Below are 8,224 nucleotides of genomic sequence, written 5' to 3'. Positions count from 1 at the left end.
CATGGATTTGGGTGAACTCTGGGAGTTGGTGATGGACAGGGAGACCTGGCGTGCTACGGTTCATGGGGTCACAAAGAGTTGGACACGACTGAGCGACTGAACTAACTGATGCATATCTTTGAGTTGTTCTGAAGAAATTAAGACTTCTACCCAGGAGGACGATAGTGATTACCTGCTGACCACAAGCAGTAGAACACATACTGGTTGGAACCAGAAGGTTGATGATTAAAATGCCTGAAATGCTACCCTGTTACCATAGCACCAACCAATCAGAAGAAGGTCATGCCCTCTACAACCTTCACCCCAAATTGCCTTTAAAAACCCTTCCCTGAAAGCCATTAGGGAGTTTAGGTCATTTGCACACAAGCTGCCTGGTCTTACTGGGCACCCTGCAGTAAATGCTATACTGTCTACCACAACCACATGTCAGTAGCTTGACTATGCTGTGTTGTGGGCTAGCAGACCTAAGTTTTTTTAAGTAACAGCCCCTTTCCCCCCAAGACAGAGGAATGATCAAAATCTAAGAGGAATTGAAACCATGGGTTAAATGCATTTCCCTTGCTTTCACTAATAAGGTGATTTGAAAACTTGCATGTTTTCTTTGTACCCCTTCTTCCAAGGGGTACACAGCCTAAAAAACAAGATTTTCACAGCTATGCCTAGTTCAGTTTAGTCAGGAGTCAGCTGTGTCCAGTCCAAGCTGAGCTGGTTAAGACTAGGCAGGACCACCAATCTTTCAACTGGGCACATGTGAGCACCCTCTCAGTGACGTTTTGATATTAGAGGGCTGAAAATTCCATCCTCAGAACACACCAAGGCTGGTAGTCTAGTTATGCCTGCACAAAACATCAATTACCATACCTTTTCCCAATCACCTCTCCCCATACTCCCCATGCCTGTCTGTCCTGTTTCTTTCTTCTTTATCTCATAAACACCCCAAGGCCTTTGCTTTTGGGGAAGCAGATTTAAGACTTTCTCTAGTCTTCTTGCTTGACTGCTTTACGAATAAACCCTCTCTTTGCAAAATGAACCTGGTTTGGTAACACTCCCACCCTGCTGTGGGTGGTGGAGAGCAAGCCTTGGGCAGGCACATGAAAACACACACCCAGGCATGCACACACATCCAGGGCACACCACGACAACAAAAGGCACAACTCACACCTTTCCGTCTCCATCTCCACTGAGCAAATCCAGAGAACATGTCTGTTTCTCCCAAAGGTGTATACTTTTTTTCAGAAGCACATCCATACTAGAATGTTCATTAGCAAGGGCCCCATTATTATGTAGAGTGAGTTCTGAACACCATTTTAATGCTGACAGGATCACAACAAACTGTGGAAAATTCTTAAAGAGATGGGAATACCAGACCACCTCACCTGCCTCCTGAGAAATGTGTACGCAGGTCAGGAAGCAACAGTTAGAACTGGACATGGAACAACAGACTGGTTTCAAATTGGGAAAAGAGTATGTCAAAGCTGTACATTGTCACCCTGTTTATTTAACTTATATGCAAAGTACATCATGAGAAATGCTGCGCTGGATGAAGCACAAGCTGGAATCAAGATTGCTGGGAGAAGTATCAATAACCTCAGATATGCAGATGACACCACCCTTATTGCAGAAAGCAAAGAACTAAAAAGCCTCTTGATGAAAGCGAAAGAGGAGAGTGAAAAAGTTGGCTTAAAGCTCAACATTCAGAAAACGAAGATCATGGCATCTGGTCCCATCACTTCATGGCAAATACATGGGGAAACAATGACAGGCTTTATTTTTGGGGGCTCCCAAATCACTGCAGATGGTGACTGCAGCCGTGAAATTAAAAGACGCTTGCTCCTTGGAAGAAAAGTTATGAGCAACCTAGACAGCATATTAAAAAGCAGAGACGTTACTTTGCCAACAAAGGTCCATCTAGTCAAGGCTATGGTTTTTCCAGTAGTCATGTATGGATGTGAGAATTGGACTATAAAGAAAGCTGAGCACCGAAGAATTGATGCTTTCGAACTGTGGTGTTGGAGAAGACTCTTGAGAGTCCCTTGGACTGCAAGGAGATCCAACCAGTCCATTCTAAAGGAAATCAGTCCTGAATATTCATTGGAAGGACTGATGCTGAAGCTGAAACTCCAATACTTTGGCCACCTGATGTGAAGAACTGACTCATTTAAAAAGACCCTGATGCTGGGAAAGATTGGAGGCAGGAGGAGAAGGGGACGACAGAGGATGAGATGGTTGGATGGCATCGTCAACTCAATGGACATGAGTTTCAGTAAGCTCCAGGAATTGGCAATGGACAGGGAGGCCTGGAGTGCTGCAGTCCACAGGGTTGAAAAGAGTCGGACATGACTGAACTGAACTGACAGCAAAGAAGCAAAGATCACTAAAACTAAGACCTGATTACATCCAACAGGGGGATGACTTAACGGTGGTAGTGATGTTGCAGTGAGGCACAGTGAAGTTTGTTGCACTGAGGAAGTTGAAGCTAAATGTTCACCAGGTAGCCATGTTACGTTAAGACATTCAAAATTATAAGTACATTTACAGAACTTTTCCTAAAATGTGTATCACCTGAGAGGCACACAGATAAATCATGTCCTGAACTGTGGTCTTTACACGATTAAAACATGGATGTTTCCATACACAATCTGGCCACGAGTTGCTAAGTGATAGAAAATGAGCTTCCCAGACCCAGAAAGAGATGCTGGGCTTGCATCGTCATGGGGCAGGAAAGCATTCTTGGACACAAGCTACACGTTCAAAAGCAGTGCTGGGCAGGGTCTCACTGTCACTGAACAGGAGAACTGCACTGGCAGCGACAAGCACGCTAGGAAAACCCAGTGTTTGAATTTGCCAAGATTGAAACAACTCCACACTGAAGAGAACACTGTACAGGTCCTCATGTCCAGAAGGGAGGAGTGACGTGGCTGGGCCACACTGGTTGTGGCAAGCAGCATGGAGCACAGGTATCAGGAGGAAAAGTTGGAAGTGCTGGTGTTACTTGTAGAGCTGTGGTTAGGCAAGGGGACAGATGACCAGAGGATACCAAGCCCCCTCATTTGGATGAACTTCCCAGTGTATAAAGAGCTTTCATGTACACTTTCTCACTGTGCTGCCCCATGCCTTGTGGGCAATGGGAGAAATGATCAGTGCAGCCCCTGCATTGGCTTGGATGCTGCTGCTGCTGCTAAGTCGCTTCAGTCGTGTCCGACTCTGTGTGACCCCATAGATGGCAGCCCACCAGGCTCCCCCGTCCCTGGGATTATCCAGGCAAGAACACTGGAGTGGGTTGCCATTTCCTTCTCCAATGCAGGAAAGTGAAAGTTAAGTCGCTCAGTCATGTCTGACTCTTCGCAACCCCATGGACTGCAGCCTATCAGGCTCCTCCGCCCATGGGATTTTCCAGGCAAGAGTACTGGAGTGGGGTGCCATTGCCTTCTCCAAGTGGCTTGGATACTTGGGGACAAAAGCTGTGACATTAGCCCAGAGGCACCTCTGTTCAGTGTGCCCACCTGGCTAAGTACCAATGATCCTGGCAGGAACAGAGGGTCCACCCTTCTCCAAGGTTGACAATAGATGAAATGAGATCCAATTACTGTAGTATTGTGTAGATTTTATCTTTCCAAAATTTCTGAAAAGCCTTTTCAGAAATTTTGGGTTTTTTCTGTCTTGGGAGGAAAAACTTTTTTGCTGTCTTCCTTTAGCCTATCTCCACTTCTCACTGGCAAAGTCACTGCTTTGCAAGACAGACACAAGAACAAAGCCAAGTGAGGCCACTGGAATGGCTGACCTCCAGGGTTTCTTTCTTCTCTGGCATTCCCTAACTAAATATTTGTGCAACTGTTCATCTTACCTTCAAGTGCCAGACTACAAGAATAGTGCAAACATAAACACAATCCAAACAGGATTTTAAGATGTTAGACAAAGACAGAAAGACAAATGAGGTGAAAGCACATTGCCAAGGGGGATCTGTGGGAGGATCACCTTCAAATCAAATCGGAAGCAGCCTTTGTTCAGTCCTCCCCCTGCCAACCCAGCAGCAGCAGCAGCAACCATGCACAATGGATGCCCTTTTCTATCAAGGGCCCTGGTCCACGGAGTGGGGAGAGGTGATGCAGGTCAACCTAGGTTCACAGAGCAGAGATCCAGAAAGGCAGGATGGTGGTGAGAAGACACAGAGAAAGAAAAGGATTGTTTGGGGCTGAGGGCTAAGCAGGCATCCTGTCCCCACTGGCTTGTCAGCCCCAAACCTCACCATCTGTTTCTAATGAGCAGAGCTGAGCTGCCCCCTCCCTTGTTGAGTGCATATTCATCCCCAAGGCCCTTTTCATCTTGCTGGCCTATTAGGCCTGTGTGAATTTCAAGAAGTCTCCCTGGAATCCATTAGAAAGAAGCCTCAGCACTCTTTCCCCCTCAGCCAATTTCCAATGTAGACCCACCCGTAATCTCTAGTTTGTCAGCATCTCTGGTTATTCTCTTAGACTATTTTCCAATTGTGCAAACTGTGCTGCTCTGCTTTGACTCTGTTAGCTAGACAGGCATTTCCCTGGCTCACATGGGATTTTTGGGGTGGCAGGGAGAACGCATTTCTCTTCAGATTAGTCTCTTGAAAGCCATATTGCATTTGCATGTTTGAAGAGTGCCTTGAACTCTCACATCCTCAGCATCTACATATTTCCACTCTGTGCTAGAAGGCTGCTGGCTGCCTGCTCACCCCTTTCTCCCGTCCAGGCACAGACCATGGGCACACACGCTCCACTCTGTGGAGGCCCTGCAGAGTGGTGGGCACTAGGTGGCAGTTATCCAGGAATACCCAATAGACCAAACAGGATGTTCAAAGCAAACCTGTGCCGCATTGTAGCAGGCGAGGTTCCCACAGGCACTTTCCCATCTGATGGCAGTGCTCCAGTACCTAGGACACTGAGGGGGCCCGGAGAGTAGTCTACTTTTTCCAGGTTGAGTGACGCTGGATTAAGTGACAACTTAATCCTGTTTACTCACCTCAGATGGATTTTGTTAAGCTCACACGAATCCTGTATGTGAAACACCTGATGTACAGCAGGCATATGGCAAATGTCAGTCCTTCAGTTCCCTGCTCTGACTTTGGATGCATCCCCAGCACACTGCCCTGAAGTCTGCACACAAGAGAGTGCCAGGAGCAGGTCAACTGCCTACCAAATATTTCAACAGGATCCTTTGTCCGTTTTTGTTTTTGAATTAGGATCCTTTCTTAATTTACCATTTCTGAAAAGTTATGTGCAATGATATATTCGGGGGCATTTGCATTGCTGTATGTCTCAGGGAACTCAAATAGGGGCCCTGTATCAACCTACAGGGGTGGGATGGGAAGGGAGATGGGAGGGAGGTTCAAGAGGGAGGGGACATATGTACACCTATGGCTGATTCATGTTGAGGTTTGACAGAAAACACAAAATTCTGTAAAGCAATTATCCTTCAATTAAAAATAAATAAATATATATATATATATAAAGATGCCTATTATCTTGAAAGTAACAGCAACACCTATCAAAGAGACCACAATAAGGCAGCAAATGTCCTAGCACTTGCTGTGCCTGGCTCTGGGTGATTTACATTTATTGATTCATTCAATCCTCACAACACTTTGCCCAAAGCACAGTTACCTCTACTTCATACCTAAGGAAACTGAGGCAGAAAGGTTACATGGCTTGCCGAGGTCACCATGCCAGTGGCAGGGAGAGCCGGTGGGGTGGAGGGGGGCAGGGGAGACGGTCTGGCTCTAAACTCATCATTACTACTTTTTGATTAAGCAATTAGTTACCTTCTACCTTTTGTTTAATGTTTTCAGATATAGGAATGACTTAAAGCAGAATTCCTATGAAATTATTTCATATCAAAGAATCAACCTATGCTGGCCTTCAGCTAGAAAAAGGAAATGTTTGTAACACATTTACATTGGTTTGTAACACCAATGAAGCTTTAACATTCTATATCAAGAATCATTAATTTGTGAGTTAGTTTTATGAGAAAGAATAAACTTTATACCTCCTTGCCCTAAAGTCTAAGGCACACCTGAGGTTCACCATACCTATGGCAGCCTTCTGTCCTGACCATTATACGTGTAGGAATTTTAGGAAACAATTTTACTAGGACATTTATACTGCAGGAATTAGCCATGACTTCACCTCTTTTCAAAGTAATATGCATTACTTATATATATTCCTTATATATTTCAACATATTTCCATGTTGCCTAGCTTAATATTATAGGGTGGTTGGTTAAGAGTGTGAGTTCTAAGACTGATGTGGATTGAAATCCTGGTGCCACCACAAAGGTTAGACTGTGACTGTTTAAGTCATTTAACTTATTTGGGCCTCAGGTGCTTCATCTATAATACAGAAAGCCTTCATAAGGCAACCTGTGAGGATGTTTAGCACATACACAGTACTATTTTCCCCTCCATGCTGGCTTCATTTGTTCTCACTGCTGCTGTAATGGTAAGAGCCCAGTGTTGTCAGTAACACACACATAAAGAACTTGCTCTCTGAAAGGTTCTGTGGCATGGAAAAATGAGCACCAATTTTTGAGTCATTTAATCTTGAATCCTAGGTTTGACTCTGAGCCTTTGTTTCCTCAAATGAATATGAAACAGTGCCACCCTTGTCCCCTAAGGCTGCCATAAGGATAAACTATGTAGGAGGCCCTACACTGGCCCACAAAATGTGCTAATGAGCATTCTTTTTACATGAGTTGTAGGTATTGTTGTTGTTGTTCAGTTGCTAAGTTGTGGTCAACTCTTTGCGACCCCATAGACTGCAGCACGCCAGGCTTCTCTGTCCTTCACTATCTCCCAGAGTTTGCTCAAACTCATATCCATTGAGTCATGATGCCATCCAACCATCTCGTCCCCTGTTGTCCCCTTCTCCTGCCTTCTATCTTTCCCAGCATCAGGGTCTTTTCCAATGAGTGGGCTCTTTGCATCAGGTGACCAAAGTATTGGGAGTTTCAGTTTCAGCAATAGTCCTTCCAGTGAATATTCAGGCTTGATTTCTTTTAGGATTGACTGGTTTGATCTCCTTGCAGTCCAAGGGACTCTCAAGAGTCTTCTCCAACACCACTGTTCAAAAGTATCAATTCTTCACCACTCAGCTTTCTTTATGGTATTGGAATGAAAACTGGCCTTTTCCAGTCCTAAGGCCACTGCTGAGTTTTCCAAATTCACTGCCATACTGAGTGCAGCACTTTAATAGCATCATTTTAAGCATTTTAAATAGTTCAGCTGGAATTCCATCACCTCCGCTAGCTTTGTTCATAGTAATGGTTTCTAAGGCCCATTTGACATCACACTCCAGGATGTCTGGCTCTAGGTAAGTCACCACACTATCGTGGTTAGGTCTAGGTCATTAAGACCTTTTGTGTATAGTTCTGTGTATTCCTGTCATGTCTTCTTAATCTCTTCTGCTTCTGTTAGGTCCTTGCCATTTCTGTCCTTAATTGTGCCCATCTTTGCATAAAATGTTCCCTTGGTATCTCCCAATTTTGGAAGAATTCAAAGGGCAAGGGCAAAATGTTCTTTGTTCACCTTTAGGCAAGGTCCCCTTGAAAACCCAGCCTCAAAGAAATTCACCAGCACAAGGAGGCAGGTAACCAAGGCAGAGCTGGGAAGGGGCTGCTGGGACCAGACAGGAGACAGAACTGATGAGCCCTATTTCCCACTGTCAGACGGAGCCTGAACGTGCTTTTGTGCGTGATGCTTATACTGCCATACTGTGGGATGTAGGAGAAAAGGGCAAATGTGAACTGTGGGTGGGGTTGGGCTGAAAACACCATTTGTTGCCAAGGAAACACCAGGAACAATTCATAAGTTTACAGTACTGACTTCAGGAACTCTTTGAAAATGAAGCCTTTTCTCTCCTTGAGATTCTTTAGCCTCCACGGTGTTTAGACTATTTTTTACACACCAGCTCCACCAATGCAGAAGAAAACGTTTGCACTCATGTCAATACCACTCACTGTAAGAGGCAAGGAAGATACAAGCCATGTGGCTTCCAACCACACAATGCTATGGCACTGTGATTTCACTTGTTGAATAAAGAAACCTAGAAAGCTTGGCCACCCAAGGAAGAGATGTTATAAGAGTGGCAGCCACAGATACTCCTTCTCTTTGAAAAGCTCACTGCTCAAACAGAAGGCTACAATATGCCAGCATTCAACAGCAATCCCAGGACATTGATGAAGATCATCAGACCCTAGT

Source organism: Bos mutus, chromosome 1, assembly GCF_027580195.1.
Source record: "Bos mutus isolate GX-2022 chromosome 1, NWIPB_WYAK_1.1, whole genome shotgun sequence".
NCBI classification, from domain to species: Eukaryota; Metazoa; Chordata; class Mammalia; order Artiodactyla; family Bovidae; genus Bos; species Bos mutus.
The sequence above is the reverse complement of the archived record's forward strand: the minus strand, read 5'-3'. Positions refer to the sequence as shown.